Here is a 24,392-nt window from a genome sequence, read left to right as displayed (position 1 = left end):
TTTACATTTTTGTTTGACATATTATACCTATATTAGAAAAAAACCTCACTGCACATTGATCCATTTGAAATAAGATAACAGTTTTCCTATCATTATCACTTATTTTCTAATAAATTATTAGTCTAAACATTTTGTTGATTCTGTTGCTCAATCTGTCTCTTAGCTCTCTTCCTTTAATATTTGACATTGGACCACTTAAAGTACTTAGGGACAGATGGGAATAATCCCTTCTGTATTCCAACTCACAGTTTTGACTTTTACATATAATGAGATTGTTTTTGGAATGTCATTTCTGGTTAAAAGTCTAATATGTTTGTGGAAAATAGTTACAAGAATCATACCAAAATCTAAAATGACATTGATAATTATTGGTTATTTTCAAAGGAAAACATATTTTTTCTGAACTGATGATATTCCCAGGGTTGAGGAACTCAGAAAATACGGTGTCAGATTCTGATTAATTTTAGTCTGAAGAGTGTGACTTTTTAAAACAAGCATTAGCAATTTTCCAGAAGAGAACTGAGGCTGTAACTTCAACTTTCAATTATTGGTCCGCAAAGAATTCCTCTTCTCTGGGGCTCAGTGAGCAAATGACATTCAGTGTGTGCTGGGATGGGGGAAGAATGGGTATGGGGTTAGTCCATAAAGCTACTGTACAAGTGACAGTTTCCTGCATACTGGAAAGCAGCTGCTCTGAATGTCAGGACTGTGTCTGGGGAGAAATTGGCTTCAGTCTTTTACATCATGGAAAATTTTATAAACCTATGTCCCTCTTCTTTCCCTTTCTACTCACTCCCACATACTTGGCATTTTAGCATTCTTCTAACAGATTTTTTTCTTTAGCTTATATCTTCCTGCTATGAAAACATACAAACTAACTTACTGTATTCAATTTTTCCATAAGCAAAATTTGTGTTTTCTGTCTTCATCTTTCCATTTCATTCAGATTACTTGCTTTCTTGATTTTGCATGCACTGGTGAGATTGTCCCTATGAATAAATATCCATTAGACAGATGAAAGAGAGAGTGGCATTTTTTTGTGATATGTATCGCAGGTAAACAAAACATATGGTGTGACGTTTACTAAAATATGTTTTCCAACTAAGCTATTTCTACATACGGTTATACTCACTTGTAAACATAAGTACCTTATATATGTGTTCTATATAAATTAATATCTCATTAATTTTACCTTCAGGTGGTAAAATGCTATCATCCAAAACCTGTCTAGATTGGTTAAACTCTGTTTCTACAGAACCCCACCTTACCCTGGGCTGTCTCATTTCTGAGGACACATTGTGATAAAATTACCTCTTGCCCAGAGCTAATGTTATTATGGATATAGTAACCCTTTCATTGTTTGCTTTAAAAGCAAACTGAAAATAAATATTATTAATTAAAATGTCAGATGTTTCCCTCATTTTCATATGATGCATAGCATATTACTCATTATCTAATCTCTTTAGACAAACTTCCAGCAGCACCAGATGAGGAGTGGGAAGTTGACCCAACGTAGAGGAAAAACCTGTAAGTTTCTTGTGATTGAGATTCACACCCTACCACTGTATTACATTCTCTTTAGATCCAGCAAACAAGTAATCAATTCGCTGACGTAAACAATACCACTCTTGCAGCATTGATTTGGGAGGAGGGGTAGTTGCTAGGTAACCACCTTATTGCCACCCAAAACACACAGTCTCAAGCAAGTTCCTGCCCTGGGAAACAAACGCATCTGTACAAGTGGCATTGTTTACTTCAAAGTGATTCTTTGACTGTTGAAGTGCTTCAGCGTTTACCCTATTTTATTTCTGATTGCAAATATGTATAGATATTTTGAGAAACAATGAGCAGAACACTTGAATTCAATTTGGCCTTAAGAAATCCAGTTGATTTTAAAGATTATTGTTAAATAATTACATGATCATTTTTATTAATTTTACTTATTTTTCTTATTTCTATTTAATATACAGTTTAATTTTTAAACTTTATTTTTATGGCTTATTAATTATATAATTTAGTCTATATTTTCTCTATTTCTTTCCTTAAAAATATTATTGGTGGATGTGTTTAGAACTTCCTGCTAAGCAAAATAAAATTTCAAAAAGTTTTGAAAATGTTTCAATGATCTTCAGTATTCAGTAATCTTTAGTAATACCCAGATTAGTAATACAAAGGCATTTTACTGGTCTACAGGTAGAGTAGAATGAAGTATATGATAATGGATAATGGGTTTAATGTTCCATATCATTCTATTAAGAATGCTAGCTCTAATGTTAAAGGAATAGATTTGTATTACAAGCATACTCAAGTCAAAATTCTACAAGACAAATCCTTTCCCAATTGGTATTACAGAAATCCCTTCACATGCACAAGTTCTATATTTGTTTTTCTTCAAACTATTCAGCACTTACTATGTACCAAGCTAAATTGGGCTCTGATGGCTCATGAGTGAAAAACTCATTAGCTTAAACCAAAAAAAAAAAAAAAAAAGCCAATAAACTTTCTTCCTTTCTTCTTTTCTTCTTTCAACACATCCTTATGAAATATGTAATACCTCCTAGGTTTTACCTAAGTAGGGGATTTATGCTGGTCAAGATGATAAAAATGATCCTTGCTGTCATGGAGCTTAAAGACCATAGAGAAAATAGCCCTTCCTTTAGAACTGGGCAGAAACTTTTCAGATCATAATTGTAATCATATTTCTTTTTCTTTTACTTGGTACTTCCTACCAAACTTGGTCAGCACTATTCCACAGCCATCATTCTCTATCCCGTTCTTGTTCTTCATAACTGTAGATTCATTATGATACACTCAGATTGCATTCTTCCTTCTCCTATGAACTGTCCACATCTTTTTTCCCATTTAAGAGAGTTTCATTTATACTATGAAGTTTCTGACTTACCAGCACTCATGGATCTATTCTAATTAAAATTTTTATAACACTATCTCTAGTGAAGTCCTTTAATTCAGCTTGACATATCCTTGGTTACATGCCAAGAATTTCCAAAAAGGTAAACCAGAGGCCTCCACTAATTCTCCCCTCAAATATTCCACAAGTTTCACATTTGTTCATGATCTTGGCACCAATTTTTTCATATCTCTTGGCTTCATTTTATTTTTACATTCCAGGCCTGTTTTTAGGTTGTGGTCTTTGAAGCAACTTCTCTAGTTGTTGGATATTGGTTCTTCAACAAGAATTTGACCTGGAGCCATTCTAGAAGTCTGCCCTGTTTACATTTACTTTGAAGGTATTTCTTGCTAGCTCCTCACAACACACCCATCATCCCTATTCCAATCTATTCCTAAGTGAGACTTCTCTTATCCTTCTTCCAACAATAAACATATATATTACCTTAAAAAGGAGCAGTAACATTCATCTGACATCTCAATAGATGTGAAAGAAGTCTGAAGACAATTGAATAACTCTAAAATGATAAAAGAAAACAACCATCTATCTAGAAATTTATCCTAGCAAAAATCAAGATGAAAGAAAGACATTTCTAGAAAAGCAGAAGACGAGAGTATTTATTGCCAGCAAATGTTAACTAAGTGAAGGAAAATGATCACAGACCAAAACACTGAAATGCAGAGTAAAACAAAGAACACAGAAAGGGTTAATATGTGTCTAAGTATAAATGAATATTAACTGTTTAAAAGAATAAAAATGTATTGTGATATACAAAATATATGTAGAATTGTAATGTATGGCTAACAATGTTTCAAAGACTAAGAGGGAATAAGTTGAGTTCTCATGTTTTAAATCTTGGAAATGGTAATAGTAATAATTTATATTTAACTTTTAATCTCCAGGGTAACTCCAAATGAGTATCAGGGGAAAAAATGTACGTAAGAAGTTAGTAAGTGCAAAAGAGCTAATAAAAAGTAAAAGAAAAAAAAAGGTAGAAAAAAGAAAGAAACATGTGGCCCAGTGAATACAAATGAAAATTTGGAGGATAATAACACAAAAATTAACTGAAATGGACTAAATTTTCCTATTAAAAGATGGGGGATTGAATTGTCATAATATGAGAAATAGACAAATCCACATCATAGAGGAAATTTTTTCAAAACTTTTTCATAACTGATAGCAGCAGACAAAAATCAGTACAGATACACAGTACCTAAACAAATTAATAAATTTGAGCTAATTAAAAATACCTAGTAATTTTTACAAGTAAATATGGAACATTTAGTAAAATTGATCATGAGGTAACCATTAAATGTTTCAAAACACCTCAAAAGACTGAAATAATTCAGTTTGTTCACAGAGATATTAAGCAGGAAATAGTACAGTAAGCTATCTATAAAACCACTTATTGTTTGAAAACTAAGCATGAAACATGTAAATAACCCATGGGTCACAAAGAAATCTCAGTAGAAATTAGGGGAAAAGTTTCAAATGAATGATAATTACAACATATATTAAATTATGTGAAATAGAGCTTAAAAAATGATGAGAGAGTATGTGGTCTTTTTTTTAAACATCTTTATTGGGGTATAGTTTCTTTACAATGGTGTGTTAGTTTCTGATTTATAACAAAGTGAATCATTTATACATATACATATGTTCCCATATCTCTTCCCTCTTGCATCTCCCTCTCTCCCACCCTCCCTATCCCATCCCTCCAGGCAGTCACAAAGCACGGAGCTGATATCCCTGTGCTATGCAGCTGCTTCCCACTAGCTATCTACCTTAGGTTTGGAATGGGAGAAAATATTTGCAAATGAAGCAACTGACAAAGGATTAATTTCCAAAATTTACAAGCAGCTCATGCAGCTCAATAACAAAAAAACAAACAACCCAATCCAAAAATGGGCGGAAGACCTAAATAGACATTTATCCAAAGAAGATATACAGACTGCCAACAAACACCTGAAAGAATGCTCAACATCATTAATCATTAGGGAAATGCAAATCAAAACTACAATGAGATATCATCTCACACCAGTCAGAATGGCCATCAACAAAAAATCTAGAAACAATAAATGCTGGAGAGGGTGTGGAGAAAAGGGAACACTCCTGCACTGCTAGTGGGAATGTGAATTGGTACAGCCACTATGGAGAACAGTATGGAGGTTCCTTAAAAAACTACAAATAGAACTACCATATGACCCAGGAATCCCACTACTGGGCATATCCCTGAGAAAACAATAATTCAAAAAGAGTCATGTACCAAAATATTCATTGCAGCTCTATTTACAATAGCCCAGGGATGGAAACAACCTAAGTGTCCATCATCGGATGAATGGATAAAGAAGATGTGGCACATATATATAATGGAATATTACTCAGACATAAAAAGAAACGAAATTGAGCTATTTGTAATGAGGAGGATAGACCTAGAGTCTGTCATACAGAGTGAAGTAAGTCAGAAAGAGAAAGACAAATACTGTATGCTAAAACATATATATGGAATTTAAGAAAAAAATGTCATGAAGAACCTAGGGTTAAGACAGGAATAAAGACACAGACCTACTGGAGAACAGACTTGAGGATATGGGGAGGTGGAAGGGTGAGCTGTGACAAAGCGAGAGAGAGGCATGGACATATATACACTACCGAGAGTATGTGGTCTTAAATGCACATATTAGAATAGAAAAGATTCTGGAAAACAATAATTTAACTCTTTATTGGGAAAAATAGAAACAAAAGCAATTCTATGCAAGAAATGTTGAGAAGGAAAAAATGATATAAAATAAATTAATACAATTTTTAAAATACTACATAAAGAGAGCTCAAAAATCTAAAATAATTTATTTGAGAACATTAATCTTATTGATAATTCCTGGCAATATTTACAAGAAAGAAAAGAGGGAAAAGTAAAAATTACAAATGAAAAACACAGCAAAAAAGACAAGCCATAGAGCAGGACTTAGAGAATATATTTGCAATGAATATTTCTGACATAGGTATTGTATACAGAAATATGTAAAGAAAACTCAGTTTTAAAAGACAAACATCCCAATTAAAAATGGACAAAAGCCCTATTATAGGCACTTCACTAAGAAAGATATGTCTTAATGGCTAATGATCAATGAAAAGAGCTTTGCAGCAGCAGTCATCAGAAAAATACAAATTAAAACCTCCCACAAGAGATAGTACTATACACCCACCAAAAGGCCTAAAAGTGTAGGGGAAGATGATACAAAGTGTTGATAAGAATGTGAGGTAATATGAAATCTTATTCACTGATTTTTTGGCTTTTATATTGTTACAAATATTTTGAAAACTGTTTGACAATATTTACTAAAGCAGAACACAGACATGTGCTATGGCCCTGTAATTCCACCTGTGGTTAAATTCTAAACTGAAATTACTACACCCAAGTACAAAAAATGTTCATAACAGCATTATTTGCAGTAGCCAAAAATTGGCAACATCTTACCTTTCCTATCCACACTAAATTGAATAAACACTTTATACACTATAATACTATACAGAAATGAAAAGGAACAAAATGCTACTATATATAACAAGGGTGAATCTCATAAACATTATGTTGAATGAAAGAAACCAGATAGAAAAGTATAAACACTATAAGATCCACTTATTTAAATTTCAAAAAAATAAAAACTCAGTGTTAATAGAAGTCATATGGTGATTATCTATGAAGGAGGCAATAACTGAGATGGAGCACAGACAGATTTCTTTGGCATTAATATTCTATGTCTTGATCTGGTCAGTAGATGGTGAATCTTTTTTTTAACTCATTGAGTTACTCAGTTACAACCTGTGTTCTATTTTTTAAAATTTTTATTATAGTTGATTTACAAAATTGTTTTAATTTCTGCTGCACAGCAAAGTTATTCAGTTATACATATATATACATTCTTTTATATATATATTCTTTTCCATTATGACCTATCATAGGATATGGAATATAGTTCTCTGTGCTATACAGTAGGACCTTGTTGTTTATCCATTCTATATATAATACCTCATATCAGCTAACCACAAACTCCCACCCCATCCTTCCCCCAAGCCCTTCCACCTTGGCAACCACAAGTCTGTTCTCTGTGTGAGTCTGTTTCTATTTCATAGGTTCATTTGTGTCATATTTTAGATTTCACATATAAGTGATACCATATGCTATTTTTCTTTCTCTTTCTGACTTTCTTCAAATAGTATGATCATCTCTAGTTGCATCCATGCTGCTGCAAATGGCATTATTTTGTACTTTTTATGGCTGAGTAATATTCCATTGTATATATGTATCATGTTTTCTTTATCTGTTCATCTGCTGATGGACATTTATGTTGTTCCCACGTCTTGGATATTGTGAATAGTGCTGCTATGAACATGGAGGTGCATGTATTTTTTTGAATTAGAGTTTTGTCCGGATGTATGCCCAGGAATGGGATTGCCTGATCATAATTCTATTTTTAGTTTTCTGAGGAAACTTCATACTGTTTTCCATAGTGACTGTACCAAATTACATCCCCCAAAACAGTGTAGGAGTGTTCCCTTTTCTCCACATCCTCTCCAGCATTTTATTTGTAGACGTTTTAATATGGCCATTCTGATCAGTGTGAGGTGGTACTTCATTGTAGTTTTGATTTGCATTTCTCTAATAATTAACAATGTTGAGCATCTTTTCATGTGCTATTAGCCATTTGTATTTCTTCTTTGGAGAAATGCCTATGTAGGTCTTCTGCTGATTTTTCAATTAGGTTGCTTCTTTCTTTGTTGTTGAGTTGTATGAGCTGTTTGTATATTTTGGAAATTAATCCCTTGTCAGTCACATTGTTTGCAATATTTTCCCCCTTTTTGTATGTTGTCTTTTTGTCTTGTTTATGGTTTCCTTTGCTGTGCAAAAGCATGTCAGTTTGATTAGGTCCCATTTGTTTAATTTTGTTTTATTTCTATTGCCTTGGGAGACTGACCTAAGAAAACATTGGTATGATATATTTTAGACAATGTTTTGCCTATGTTTTCTTCTAGGAGTTTTATGGTGTCATGTCTTTTGTTTAAGTCTTTATATGTTACGTGTCAAAAAAAAGTTTACCCAAAACTCTGGGTGTGTGTGCACTTAACATTGCTGCATATTTTACAAGGACAATTATATTTTCAAGGACATATACACAAACAAATTAGTGTAGATATTAAAGTAGATTCATGTAAGGAAGGAAACTATGACTGGCAATTGGACATAAAGCAGAAAAGTATATTAAATTGGAGATAGAGTGTGTATAATTTATTATGCATCTATGTTTTAAATTGTTTTCCAAAAATTGAGTATTCCTTTGACCTTTAACTTTTCAAATATCTAGTCAGTTTCACTTCTATCTCATAGTCAAAGAGTTGCACTTCCACCTTGGATTTACAGTAAGCCACCAGTTCTGAACTATTTCTTTACTCAGGTACAGATACTATAAAAATAGATGATTATTATTAGAATTGAAAGTATTAGGAATTGGCTCTGCATAAAGATTATAAAAGGAAAATGTATGTGAAATGTGAACTTCTTGAACTTCATATATATATATATATATATATATATACTTATATAATACAGTTAGGGTGAAGTGAAGTTCAGGGGACTGGAACCATTATTTAACATCAGATTGGAAGGGTAAGGTTGGGAACGTTTATAACTCCATGACCTTTAAGCTTCCTTCCAATTATTCCATGCTAAGGAACAATTCACTACTACAGCAGAAATAGCTCTAATCTCCATTTTATTGAACTCATTCTGCATAGAGTACCATTTCCACTGCCAAAAGTCAAGTATAGCAATACAAATGTGCAAAATAAAAAAATTGATGGTGAAATGTGTCTTTGACATACTTATTCTTGCCTTATGCAAACCTTTTTTACCTTTCAGTACTCAGTTCTTCACAAACTTAGTATTCATCTGCTTATCTGTTTTCCCCTCTCCCTTTCACAAACACATACTTTCTCTCGGGTGAAAAACTAATAACAATTTCTCATAGCATACTTTTAAATAAAATCCTTTTGTGACTTCTCTTGAGGAGATAGCTTTTTAAAATACTTATATGTGTGAATATAACCAAAGATCCTTATCTACTACAGGAAATTAATAAAAGAGTGAAAAATCATCTGTTTGCCTACCTAAGCCTCTAAAATCATGTAATGACTATGCTGTTTTGTCTCTCTTCTCAGTATCTCACCTTGGAAAGCAAGACACATACTGATGAGAAATATTGGGGAAATTAAGATCAGATTTTGATGGTATTGATTTAATAGTGGCAAGGAAGAAAAAAGAGAAGAAATTATAAAGTTTAACTTAATAACTACCATTTGATACCTGAGAAGGTATCCATAATCTGGAGAAAGAAAAAGTCAATGGTAGTTTATTACATCAAATCATCACTATTAAAATGTTATCTTTTTAGGTAACAGTTCACAATAACACAGATTAGTTAGAAATTAATTTAGTCTGGTTTGCATATTTTCCTTCTCCCCATCTTTCACAGGAATCATTTTTTTTTTAATTTAAGTATCAATATAACCTACTAATTAACTTTGGGCACCAAACCACATTTAGTCCATTTGATGTATAGTCATGGCTCCCAGAATTGCTGATGAGCCCAACTGATGTTCTAGAAAATTATGAACTTTATCAAAATATTTGTTTAATGTCCAAAGAGCCAAAGTATAAGAGAAGAAAAAAAGAAAACAACATAGATGAAAAAACAGAGTGAAGAGGTGAAAAATTGGGAAAAGAATAACAAGACTATAGAGAAAGGAATAAGTTAGGAAGAGATGAGTGAGAAAGGAGGGAAAGAAGAGAGGTGACAGAGAACAGGAGAAAGCAAAAATAAATTCTTTTGAATAGAAAAATTTTAAAACATAATTTAGTAGTCTATTAGCAAATTGCAGGTTAGTAGTCACAGAAATTTGCTTCCTTTTGACCCTTTTTGCTGTTATTACTATTATATTATCCCTCTATCTCCTCCTTTTGTCTGTGAACTTTTCTTATCCTGGGCCTTGTTTTCTTTTTTGTTTTCCTTTTTTTTTTTAGCATCTTTATTGGAGTATAATTGCTTTACAATGGTGCATTAATTTCTGCTTTATAAGAAAGTGAATCCCCTATACATATACATATATCTCCATATCTCCTCCCTCTTGCATCTTCCTCCCACCCTCCCTAACCCACCCCTCTAGGTGGTCACAAAGCACTGAGCTGATCTCCCTGTGCTATGCAGCTGCTTCCCACTAACTATCTATTTTACATTTGATAATATATATAAGTCCATGACACTCTCTCACTTCATCCCAGCTCACCCTTCCCCCTCCCCTTGTCCTCACGTCAATTCTCTACGTCTGCATCTTTATTTGTGTCCTTCCCCTAGGTTCTTCAGAACCTTTTTTTTTTTCAGATTCCATATATATGTGTTAGCATACAGTATTTTTTTTCTCTTCCTGACTTACTTCACTCTGTATGACAGACTCTAGGTCCATCCACCTCACTACAAATAACTCAGTTTCCTTTCTTTTTATGGCTAATATTCCATTGTATATATGTGCCACATATTCTTTATCCATTCATGTGATGATGGACATTTAGGTTACTTCCAAGTGCTGGCTATTGTAAATAGAGCTGCAATGAGGGCTCTGTTTTCATTTCACTCTCTCTCTCTTTATGTTGAAGTATAGTTAACATACAATTTTAGGTTAGGTTCAGATATACAACATAGCAATTCAACATTTAAATACTTTACAAAATGATTACTATGGTATATCTAGTAACATATACAATGTTATTAAAGTATTATTGACCATATTATATATGCTGTATAACCATGAATTATTTATTTTATAACTAGAGGTTTGTACCACTTAATCCCTTTCACCTATTTTCCCCAATCCTCCACATAACTCCCCTCTGGAAACCATCAGTCAGCTCTCCATGTCTACGAGTCTGTTTTTGCTTTGCTTTGTTGTTTATTTTGGGTTTTGTATTCCACATATAAGTAAGATCATAGGATATTTTTCTTTCCCTGTCTGACTTATTTCAATTAGCATAATACCATCTAGATCCGTCTATGTTGTATCAAATGACAAGTTCATTTTTGTATGGCTGAGTCATAATCTTTTGTATATATACCACATCTTCTTTATTCATTCATCTATCTTTGGACACATACAGGGACCAAATTTTGGCTACTGTAAATAATGCTGCAATGAACAAAAGGTTGATATATCTTTGAATTAATACTTTTATTTTCATAGGGTAAACACCCAGAAGTGGAATTTCTGGATCAAATGACAGTTCTATTTTTAATTTCTTGAAGCAGTGGCATACTGTTTTCCATAGTGGTTGCACCAATTTACAATCTGCCCAACAGGGCAGGAAAGTTCCTTTTTCTCTGCATCTTCACCAACACTTGTTATTTTTGTCCTTTGATGATAGCCACTCTGACAGGTGTGAGGTATTATCTCACTGAGGTTTTGATTTGCATTTCCCTGATGATTAGTGATGTTGATCATCTTTTCATGCATCTTTTGTCCATCTGTATGTTTTTTTTTTTTTGGAAAAATGGCTGTTCAGGTTCTCTGCTCATTTTTTTAATCAGGTTATTTTTTCAGATATTGAATTCTATAAGTTCTTCATAAATTTTGGATATTAATCCTTTATTAGATATATAATTTGCTAACATCTTCTTGTATTTAGTAGATTACTTTATATTTTGTTTATGGTTTCCTTCTCTGTGCAAACGCTTTTTAATTTGATGTAGTCTCATTTGTCTAGTTTTGTTTTTGTTGCTATTGCCTGAGGAGACAGATCTCCCAAATTATTGCTAAGATCAATGTAAAGGTGCATACTGAATATGTTTCCTTTTAGGATATTTATGGTTTCAAGTCTTACATTTAAGTCTTTAATCCATTTTGACTTTATTTTTATATATGGTGTAAGAAAGTAGTCCAGTTTGATTCTTTTGCATGTAACTGTCCAGTTTTCCCAATACCATTTATTGAAGAGTCTGTCTTTTCCCCCACTGAATATTCTTACCCATCCTCTTGTAAATTAAATGACCATATATGTATAGCTTTATTCCCAGGCATTCTATGTTCAGGATCTTATGTGTCATTGATCTATGTGTCTGCTTTTGTGCCAGACTGATTTGAATATTATAGCTTTTTAGTGTGGTTTGAAATCAGGTAGAGTGGTACCTCTAGGTTTCTTCTTCTTTATCAAGATAGCTTTCATTTTGGGGGGTCTTCTGTGATTCCATACAATTTTGGGGATTATTTGTTTCAGTTCTATGAAAAATGTCATTGGTATTTTGATAATATTGAAACTGTAGATTACCTTGAGTAGTATGAATATTATAGCAGTATTAAATCTTGCAAATTATGAAGACAGGGTATCTTTCCACTTATTTTTGTCACTTACAATTTCTTTCATCAATGTCTTATAGTTTCCAGAGTACAGAGATTTCACTTCCTTAATTAAATTTATACCTAGGTACTTTATTTTCTTTGATGCAATTGTAAATAGGATTTTCTTAATTTCTGTTATGTATAGAAATGCAGATTCTTATACACAGATTTTCCAGACAGGAAAGAACAGATTTCTGTATGTTAATTTTGTATCCTGCAACTTTAGCAGATTCATTTATTAATTCTGATAATATTTTTATTGGAATATGTATATTTTCTATATATAGTATTATGTCATTGGCAGAGTGACAGTTTAACTTCTTTCTTTCCAAATTTGGATTTTTTCTATTTCCTTTTACTGTCTGATTGCTATGGCTAGGACTTCCTATACAATGTTAAATAAATGAGGCAAGAGTGTGCATCGTTGTCATGTTTCTGATCTTGGAGGAAATGCTTTCAGCTTTTCACTCTTGATATGTGGTTGGCTGTGGGTTTGTCATATATCGCTTTATTAAGTTCAGGTGTTTACCTTCTACACCAAGTTTCTGGAGAGTTTTTATCATAAATTGATGTTGAATTTTGTTAATAACTTTATTTTCTGTACCTATTGAGATGATCTTATGATTTTTATTCTTCAGCTCCTTGATGCACTCTATTACCTTGTTTAATTTAGTGTTTCTGAGCCATCCTTGCATCCCTGAGGTGTTTACACTTGATCATGGTATATGATCCTTTTAATGTATTATTAGATTTGGTTTGCTAATATTTTGTTGAGGATTTTTGCATCTATGCTCATTAGGGATACCAGCCTGTAATTTTTTGGGGGAGAGAGTGTCTTTGTCTGGTTTTTGTATCAGGGTGATGGCCCCAAAGAATGAATTCAGAAGCACTTTTCCCTATTCGACTTTTTGGAATAGTTTAATAAGGATAAACATTAACTCTTTAAATATTTACTATAATTCCCCTGTGAAGCCATCTGGACTTTAGTTTTTAGGGAGATTTTTTTCTTTTCTTTTTTTTTTTTTTTTTTTGGTGGTACGCAGGCCTCTCACTGTTGTGTCCTCTCCCGTTGTGGAGCACAGGCTCCAGACACGCAGGCTCAGCAGCCATGGCTCACGGGCCTAGCTGCTCCATGGCATGTGGGATCTTCCTGCACCAAGGCACGAACCCGTGTCCCCTGCATCGGCAGGCGGACTCTCAACAACTGTGCAACTGGGGAAGCCCCTAGGAGATTTTTAAAATTACTAATTCAATTTTTACTGGTAATCAGTCTATTCATATATTCTATTTCTACCTGATTTAGTCTTGAGAGATTGTATGTTTCTAGATATGCATCCATTTCTTCTTGTCTGTCCATTTTATTGGCATATAATTGCTCATAGTAATCTCTTATGATTCCTTGTATTTCTGTGTGTTTGTTGTAATTTCTCCTCTTTCATTTCTGATTTTATTGATTTGAGCCCTCCCTCCTTTTTTTTCTTGATGAGTTTGTGTAAAGGTTAATTAATTTAATTTATCTTTTGAAAGAACCAGCTCTTAGTTTTATTGATTATTTCTATCATCTTTTTGTCACTATTCCATTTGTTTCTGCCCTGATCATTTATTATTTCTTTTCTTCTCTTAACTTTGTGTTTTGTTTGTGCTTGTTTTACTAGTTCTTTTAGGTGTAAGGTTAGATTGTTTATTTGAGATTTTTCTTGTTTCCCAAGGTACACCTGCATAGCCATAAACCTTCCTCTGGAACTGTTTATTCTGCTTCCCATAAATTATGTTTTTTTTTAATTATTGTACTTTTATTTTATATATAGTGCATTTTTGCATGACATTTATTTTGAAGAGCATGTTTCAATTTGTGAAAAATAAAGACCTATTTAATGTAAATTTTATGTGCTCATTTAGTATGAATCCACTGATACTGTAAGTCTGTTAAGGGCAGAGGTTATATTGTACTCAGTTTTGCTTCCTATTCCTCCCCAAACATCAAACACAGTGCTGATGGAGTAAAATAATGGAGTGCTAAATTCATCTGGCTATTTTTCTGTGGGTATGTCTAGAAGAAAAAACATATTTCTGAGTATGGATCATAAGCCATCTGGGAGAGCTGAATTGAATTGAAAGACCTTTGTAATTCACAGAGAGAGTTCAACATAGCAGTGGATAGAGCATGGTCTCCAGAGACACTCTGGTTTTATATCCTGCCTGCCACTTACTTGCTAAGTATTCATGGAAATTTTGTGGTACCTCTCTTTCTCAGTTTCCTCAACTGGAAAAAAATGGAGCATTAAAAATGTATCTAATTTACATAGTTGATGCAAAAATTGAGTTAAAATACATAAAGCTCTTGGAAGAGTGTCTTGTTCTGAACATGGTGAGAAGTTTATATGGCAATTATTATCATTTAAGTATATAATTATATTTATATAAATATTTTATATACTGGACCTAGATGTCTGTTTCCTTTCCCAGTTTAGGGAGCTTTTCAGATATCTTGTCTTCAAATGTGTCCCCTTCTCCTTTCTCTAGCTCTTCTCCTTCTGAACCCCTTTAATGTGACTACTATTATGCTTGATGTTGTCACCAAGTTCTCTTAAACAGTCCTCACTTTTTAAATTATTTTTTTCTTTTTCTTTTCAGTTTCAGTGATTTCCACTATTCTGTTTTCCAGCCTGCTGAACCATCCCTCTGTATCATCTAATCTACTTTTGATTCCATCTAGTGCATTTTTAATTTTAGTTACTGTATTCTTCCTGTTTGGTTCTTCTTCATGTTTTCTAACTCTTTGTTAAAACTTTTAACTTCTAACTGTTCATCCAATTTTTCTGGTCCTTTGAGTATCTTTATGATTATTACCTCTATCTCTTGACCATGATCACATAGATTGCTTATCTCCAGTTCACTTAGTTCTTCTTCTGGAGTTTTATCTTTTTGCTTCTTTTGGAACATATTTCTCTGTCACCTCATTTTGCCTAATTTGTTGTTTTTATTTATATGTATTTCATAGATTGGCTACTTTTCCCAAACTTATACTTACATTTTTGTAGATGTCCTATGCATACCAACAGTACACTCCTCTCTGGTCACCAAAGCTATATTCTTATGTGGGCTGTGGAGGTTCTTCTATTTTGCAGGCTGACTACTGTAAGCAGTCAGGTAGTAGTGGTTGTCTACTGATTCAGTTGTTACCAGGCCATACCTTGTACAGAAGCCACCATCCACTGGTGAGTAGGACAGGGTCAGGAGGCAATTGGCTGCAGAATCCCTGGAGGTTCCAGGACTAGTGCTGGCCCACTGGTAGGCAGAGCGGAGTCCGAGGGTGGGTGGTTGTTGCCTGGGCCCTTGGATCTAGTGTCAGCCTGTTGATGCATGGGACTGCTGCTGACACAGCTGGCTGCAGTGTCTTGGGTTCCCAAAGCCCACTGGTGAGTGGAACTGGATCCCAGGGTGGTTGGCTTTGTGGCTTTGTGGTTCTTGGAGCTGGTGTTTGCCTGCTGGTTGGCATTGCCAGGGCTCAGGATTTCCCTGGGCTAGTGCCAGCATACTGATGTGTGGAACCAGATCCTGGAGTCTCTGGCTGCAGGTCCCTGGAGGTCCTGAAGCTGTTGTCAGCTTGCTGGTGGGTGGGACTCAATCCTGAAGTGGCTGGCTGAGGTTTACAATGTGTCCTAGAACTGGCATTGACCTGCTAGCTGGCAGGGCCAGGATCCAGGGCATTTCAGGCCTGGTGCCAGCCTGTTGGTGAGTCAGCTGGGTCCTGACATGTCATACTGCTGTGGTCTTGTATCTGGTTTCCAACTGCTGGTAGTCAGGCCAAGGATTCCAAGGGCTGGTGCCTGTCCACTAGTGAGTAGAGTTAGGTTCAGGGGTCCCAAAACCTTTCTACTAGCTGTGTAAGTGGTTGATTTACTCCCTTTACTATAGTTTCCTTTAGCAGTGAGATATTTTTTCTTTTATAATTTTCATATTTCAATTGTGACTTTTTTTTTCCATTTAGATAATTTCCTTTAACATTTCTTGTAAACTTGATTTAGTGATGCTCAACTTTTAGCTTTTTCTTGTCTGTAAAACTTTTTATCTCTCCTTAAATTCTGAATAATAACCTTGCCAGGTGGTGTATTCTTGGTTGTATTTTTCCTCTCAACACTTTGAATATATCATCTATTCATCCATTTGTCAATCCTTTCTGGCTTGCAAAATTTCTGCTAAAAGGTCAGCTTATGTGTGTTTCCTTGTACATAACAAGGTAATTGTTGCTTTACTCTTGCTACTTTTAAGATTTTCTCTTTATAATTAATTTTTGACATTTTATTTATGTGTCTTGGTGCAGACCTCTACGAGGATCTGTTCAGGACTCTCTGTACTTCTTGGACCTGGATAAAAAATTTTCTATTTTTTTCCTTTCTTAGCTTAGAGAAGTTTTCAGCAAGTTTTTTTTTTTTTTCTCAAATAATTTCAATGCTCCTTTCTCTCTCCTCCCTCTGGGACCCCTATAATGTGAATGTTAGTACCCTTGATGTTGTGCCAGAGGTTCATAAAATTACCCTAAAATTTTTAAATTCTTTTTTTTTCTTTTTTCTCTTCAGCTTGGGTGATTTCCACTACTTTGTCATCCCAAATCACTGATCCATTCTTCTACATCATCTAACCTATGGTGAATTTCTTCTGTATTTTTCATTTTAGATATATTCTTAAGCTCTGATTTTTTTCTAAATCTTTGTTGAAGCTCTCAGTTGTTTCACCCATCCTCCTCCCTAGGTCCATGAACTTCTTTATAATCATTGCCTTGGGTAGATTGTTTATCTCCGTTTTGTTTAGTTTTTTCCTAAGGTTTTGTTAAAACAAAAGAATTCTTTGTTTGGAACACATTCCTCTCTCTTCTCATTTTGCTTAATTCTCTGTGATTATTTCCATTTATTAGGTAGGTCTGTTATCTCTCCTAATTTTGGAGAAGTGGCTTTAGGTAAGTCATTCTATGGCCTAGCAGCATGCTTCTCTTTGGCCACAGGAACTATATTCTCCAGAGCTGTCCCCTATATGTGGTGCATACACTCTATTTTTGTGGGGGGAAGTAAAGTTTTGATGGACTGGTAGGCAAGGCTGATGCTGACCAGCTTGTTGCAAGGCCCAACAGCACATGACTCCTGCAGGTGGGCAGGTGAACAAAGCAGTTTTCCTGCACAGCTGTGTTGTGGGGCCTAGCAGCATCTAAGTGCTGCAAGCATGCTGGTGGGCAGGGCAGGCTTCTAGTGGTAATAGGCTAGAAGAAGGATTCCAAATAGTTCTTGCCAGCACTGGTGTCAGTATAGTAGAACAAAATTACAAAAATTGCCACTTCCATTGTCTCATTCCCCAGGGGAGCCCCAGTTTCCCCCTTCCTCTCATGGAGGCTCTCTAAGTTCAGAAAGGAGATCTGACCCAGGCAAAGTTTACACTGATGCTTCTGTGCTGGGATTCACAAGCATGAGAGATTTTGCTCACACCATTTAAGAGTGGAATGTCAGTTTTCTACAGCTCTCCAGTTCTCCCAAACATAAGTCCTGCTGTTTTTTTTGTTTTTTGTTTTTTTGGGTTTTTTTGTGGTACATGGGCCTCTCACTGTTGTGGCCTCTCCTGTTGCGGAGCACAGACTCCAGATGTGCAGGCTCAGCAGCCATGGCTCACGGGCCCAGCCACTCCATGGCATGTGGGATCTTCCCGGACCAGGGCACGAACCCGTGCCCCCTGCATCGGCAGGTGGACTCTCAACCACTGTGCCACGAGGGAAGCCCAGTCCTGATGTTTTGGAAAGCCAGCCTTTTGGGGATATCAACTTCCTGGTGCAGGACCCTAGGCTGGGAGCCTGATGTGGGGCTCAGACCCCTCACTTCTCAGGGATGACCTCTGCAGTTGTGATATTCTTCCTGCTGTGAATTACCAACCCAGGGTGTGGTCCTTACTAGAAAGTGTCTCCACCTCTCTTACCCATCTTATGGTGGCTCTTTCTTTGTATATTTATTTATGGAAAATATTTTCTGCTGAACTTCATGTAATTCTCAGAGTTAGTTGCTCTGTAAATAGTTGTAATTTTTGTGTGCCCATGGGAGGAGGTGAACTCAGGGTCTTTCTACTCTGTCATCTTGATCCACCTGCTGAGCTTTGTTTTCTTTATGGCTATTTTTTAATTCAACATTTTAAATTGTAATACAAGAAATTGATTCTTTCCTATGGTTCTATGAATTTTAACACATGTATAGATTCGTATAACCACTACAAAAACTAAGGTACTTTTCCATTACCCCTCAAAACTTCCTTGTGGCATATCTTTATTTTTCTACCACCTATCAAGTATAAACTCTAGCAACTAATATATTCTACATCACTATAGTTTTGTCTTTTTGAGAATATCATATAAATGTAATCATACCATATGTATTGATACTTTGTAACCATGTAAATGGAATAATACAGTATGAATGATGACTTTCTTGTACTCAGCATAACTTCTTTTCAGAATTATTCAAGCTGTTGCATGTATTATTAGTTTCATTTTTTTATTGCTAAGTGGTATTAAATTTTGTGAATAAACCACCGTTTATCATTAACCCAATGAAGGAAATTTGGGCTGTTTCCAGTTTTTATCTATTATGAAGAACACTGCTAGAAACAATCATGTTCAGAATTTTGTGTACATATGTTATTATTTTTCTAGAGTAAATACCCATTTGCTTGAATGGGTCTAGTGGCACGTTTATGTTTCATTTAATAAGAAACTGCATGGAACCTCCCTGGTAGTTCAGTGGTTAAGAGTCCATGCTCCCAATGCAGAGGGCCCAGGTTCGATCCCTGGTCAGATCCTGCATGCCTCAACTAAGAGTCTGCATGCTGCAACTAAAGGCATGCTGCAATGAAGATTCTGCATACTGCAACTGAAGATCCCACATACCACAACTAAAAGTCCTGTGTGCCACAATGAAGATTTCACCTGTGACAACAAAGATCCTGTGTGCCACAAATAAGACCCAGCAAACCAAATAAATAAATAAACATTAAAGAAAACCTCACCCAGTTATTAAAAATAAAAAGCAACAACTGCAAAACCATTTTCCAAAGGGGTCTTGCATTTCTGTCAGTAATTCATGAGTGTTCTAATTGCTCTACATCTTCACCAACAGTTGGTATTGTCAGCATTTTCTATTTTAGTCTTTCTACCAGGTGTGCAAGGTGTGTATAGAGATAATACATTTTGGTTTTAATTTGCATTTCTTTAGTGGCTAATAAATAACACTGAATATTTTTTCATGTGCTTACATCTGTATATCCTTTTTGGTAGAATGTCTGTTGTTAAAAGATAGACTACAGAACAATAAAATTTTTTAAGCTTATTTGACATACATTATTTCTAATTGGGCATCACTGAAATGAAAGTAGTTAGGAGTGCTGCACGAACAGGAACTGTGGCAAGTTTTTTATAGAAAAGACTTGGAAGCAAAGCAGAGAAATTTTTTTGATTAGTTATAACAAAAGTGGTTGCCTTATAGCTCAATAGCTGAGTTGGCTATTTGATTGGTTGTTCTTAAGTTTTACTTTCTCCAATTCTAGTGCATTTGCTCTGCCTTAGGTTTCAGTTTGCTTATGTAGGCTACCAATAATTTGAGCCCCAGTCTTGCCTCCTTATTTAATTACATTAACACTGTCCAAGTACTTTACAGTTTTTAAAAACTGTGTTGTTCATTTTGTTACTCCTGAGTTTTGAGGTTTCTTTGTATACTCTGGTGGAATATCCTGTGTGATTTACAAATATTTTCTACCAATCTGCAGCTTGTCTTTGGATTTCTCTAACCAGTGCCTCTGGTAAAGCATTTTTTTTTATTTTGAAAAACTATGATTTATCATTTGTTTCTTTAATGGATCATGTTATTGGTGTTAGTTCTAAGAACTCTTGTTCCAAACCCAGTCAGGAAATGTTTCTTTTAAAAGCTTTTTATAATTTTATGCTTTCATTGAGATCTATAATCCACTTATAGTTAATTTTTGAATAAGATATGAAGTTTAGTTTGAATTTCACATTTGTTTACATACAGTTTATGAACACCATTTGTTAAAAAAAAAAAAAAAGACTTCATTTTTCCCTTGAATTGCTTTGCAATTTTTGTCAAGATAAAATGATCATATTTGCATGGGTCTATTGCTGGATTGTATTCTGTTCCATTGAAATATATATATATATATGTCTATATTTGGCAATATCACATTATTACTGTAAATTTATATTAAATTTTAAATTCTAGTAGTGTAGTTCTCCCAACACTGTTCTTTTTTCCAAATTACTTTACCTGTTGTAGTTTCTTTACCCTTTCATATAAATTTTAGAATCAGCTTGTGTATATCTATAAAGTTCTAGCTGGGATTTGGGCTGACATTATATCAGACTCATAGATCACTTTGAGAAGAACTGATATATTTACTATGTTGCGTCTTGCAAACCATGATCTTTGTAAGTCTCTCCATTTACTTAAGTCATCTTTGACATCTTTTATCAACATATTAGTGTTCAGCATACAGATCCTGTGTATATTTTTTTAGATTTATGTATAGGTATTTCATTTTTTGGAGCTATTGTAAATGACGTTGTGGTTTTAAATCTTGTTTTCCAATTGTCCATCATTTGTATGGACAAATATACAATTACGTTTTCTGTGTTGACCCTGTATCCTACAACCTTACAAACCTCACTTATTAGTTCTAGGAGGGTTTTATATTATTATTCTCTGGGATTTTCTGCATAAAATTTTATGTCATCTGTATTATATTTTCAACCTGCATATAAATCTAAAGTTATTCCAAAATAAAAGTTTATTAATTATTTTTTCATAGGAGGTACATAAACCAATACAAGACACCAATTTATGGGTTATCTTATAGGAAAAAAAAGGTCATTTTAGAATATTAGTACCAAATGTAAATTTTCATCACTGTTCTGGTTTAGCCATGATAAAGCAAAAGAAAAGTATCAGTACAGATCATATATATATGTATGTATGTATATATATATATATATATATATATATATATATATATATATATATATAATCTGTATCAACAAATACTTTCCCTAAAGAAAGGATTTAAATAGGTTCATTGAGTACAGAAGTTAGAGTTTATTACTGTTTGTATAGGATAGTAATGGTTAAAACGTTGGAAATTTTGTGGTACAACTTAAACACCAACAGGATATTTTTACTTGTTTGAGTTGTACATTCAATAAGGATTTACTGAGTATCTCTACCAATGGACCATTGTAGAGACTGTAGGATGAATTAGAATATCTTAGTTATACTACAGAAGTGTACATTCCAGTGAGGAAGATAAGCTTATAAACACCGTCAAAGAATCACAATAATGTGTGATAAGTGCTATAAAAGGACATGCTCATTTACTCAGTCTATCCTATTGATTATTTGAAAATATTTTATGCTGTGAAAGAGTAAGAAGTCTAAAATAGCTTTATATTACTCTAAATCCTTCACAAGAGTACATGAATTTTATTTCAGGCTATTCCCAACACTCTTCCAAACCCAGTCATTCATGAATTATGCCTTCCCTGCCCAGAGATTATGAAACTACACCAACTGGTCTTCAGGATTTTAGTAGCAGCAATTGGGGCTATCTCTAGTTTGGGTTAGGTTATTTGCCAGACTATTCATCCCATATGAATTTATCATCCAAGTTCATCTCTAAAATTGTAAACCCTTGTTAGACTCCTCTTTTCTCTGTTTATGGAGTTAACAAACATAATCAACAGTGTCTATTGAGCATATACATAGACATAGGTATATTTTAGAAAACAGAAGCATAATGATGGTCCTTGTCCTTGAAAAACTCATACTCTATTGGATAAACAAGTTTTATTATCCTGTTCTAGACTAAAAGTGCTATCTGGACTCAGAGAAGGAAGGGATCTAATTCTGTAAGCTTCTCCTACTGGTTTTGCATTTTGATACTTTAATAATATTATTTTCTACTAAACCTTTTCTTAAAATTTCCCCTTTTATTTCTTTAAAAATGAAGGACAAAGAGAAGAAGGGTGTTGGGGATAATTCTATCTCTGGTCCCTGTTTTTGTAGCAACATCTCTCTGCCAGATAACCAGTGTAAGACAGCAATTGTACTCAAGAGTTGTCTTTGGTATAAAAACTTTTAAAAACAAAATTGTCTTCAATATATGTCTATTTACTTTCTACATTTTCTCTTTTTTTCTTCTTCTTCATCTTTCAAGCATTCAGAGCTCTCAATATTTGCCATACAGCATCCGACATTGAGTACAGAATTTATGCACAACCCAAACTTTACTTTCCCTTCACTTTTCTCACCTTTATTTTAACTTTCTTGGGATTTTTCCTGATCTTGCTTATCTGATTGATTAGATTCAATTCAGTACTGTGTCATATTGACTTTCTTTACTTATTCCCTGCAGGAACTATAAATAATTTAATAGCTACACTATTTGCAAAACCATCTAAAGAAGTAAGCAACATGAGCTTTGTAAGGAAAAGATGGAAAAACTTTTAAGTGTCGTAGTGGGTACACTACATACAACAAAGCTTTTGTAGGAATTTACCCTGTCTTAGTAATTCCCTGAATGAATTTTTCACATAATTTTTTTCTGTTATTAGAGCATATACTTTTTCTCTATGCCAGGATATTTTGAAGTCATCAAGCAACTAGAAAAACCTCAGATGGATCTTAAAGACAAGAGATCATTCAAGAAAACAAGGATGAAAGTAATTTTCCTTATTTCTTTTGCATGATCTTCAATAACTCTGTAGTTAAAACTAAAATCTGAGAAAGATAAATGATAATAGATTCCAAGACACAAATTGGGCACATTAACCCAAGGTGAGGGTAAAAGAAAAACTCATGCTGCTTGAAATGTACAATTTATTTCTTAATTTTCTACATACAATGGAAAATACTTGGGTCTAACTAAATAAATGCACCAGGTTTGTTTTTGAGGCACAATGTACAATAAATGAAGTACCCTTTACTGTTGGGAAGCCAATTTGTTCAGTCCTTTCAGAATTGGATTATTAAATTATTTTTAGAGGGCAAATTGTGAGGAGGCAATGTTCAAATCCTTTGAACCATACTTCCTTGTGATTTCTCCTAGTGATGTTTCAGGAAAAATAGGCAAAGTACTCCCTTGCTGTGGATTCCTTATCAGTATTAGGGCTTATTACTAACTTTTAGTAGAGTTAATGACCTCCTTATGTAGATACTCAAAAGTTAATAACGTTCTCACCCATATATATGATTATTACAGATTTAAAGACACACAGGTAGAAAGTGAAGGGATGGAAAAGATATCCCATGCAAATGGAAATGAAAGGTAAGCTGGGGTAGCAATACTTATATCAGACAATCTATACTTTAAAACAAGGATTGTAATAAGAGACAAAGAAAGACACACAGAACATTTCAAGGAGGTGGTCAAGATGGCAAAGTAGGAAGACCCTGAACTCACCTTCTCTCATGGGTACACCAAAATTACAATTATTTACAAAGCAACTATTGATGAGAATGATCTGAAAACTAGCAGAAAATATTTTCCAAACTAAAGATATAAAGAAGTAACCATGATGAGATGGGTAGGAGGGGTGGAGAAGTAGTATAGTCAAGACCTACACCCTTGGGTAGGTGAACTACAAATGGGAGAATAACCACAAATGTAGAGGTTCTCTGTGAGGAGCAAGGGATACAAGCCCCACATTGAGCTCTCAATCCTGGGGGTTATGTGCCAGGAAGACGAGCCCCCAGAAAATCTACCTTTGAAAGCCAGCAGGACTTTTGTACAGGAGAGTGAGAGGGCTGTAGAAAACAGAGACTCCTCTCTTAAAGGGCTAAACAAAATTTCATGTACTCTGACTCCCAATGCAGGGACAATAATTTGAAAGGAGCCTAGGTCAATTCCATTTGCTGATTTTTGAGAATATCCCTGAGAGGCAGGAGGCAACTGGAACTTCCCCTGGGGATATAGATGCTGGCAGTGGCCATTTTTTGCAGCTTATTTT

Source organism: Orcinus orca, chromosome 15 (assembly GCF_937001465.1).
Source record: "Orcinus orca chromosome 15, mOrcOrc1.1, whole genome shotgun sequence".
Classification (NCBI taxonomy): Eukaryota; Metazoa; Chordata; class Mammalia; order Artiodactyla; family Delphinidae; genus Orcinus; species Orcinus orca.
The sequence above is the reverse complement of the archived record's forward strand: the minus strand, read 5'-3'. Positions refer to the sequence as shown.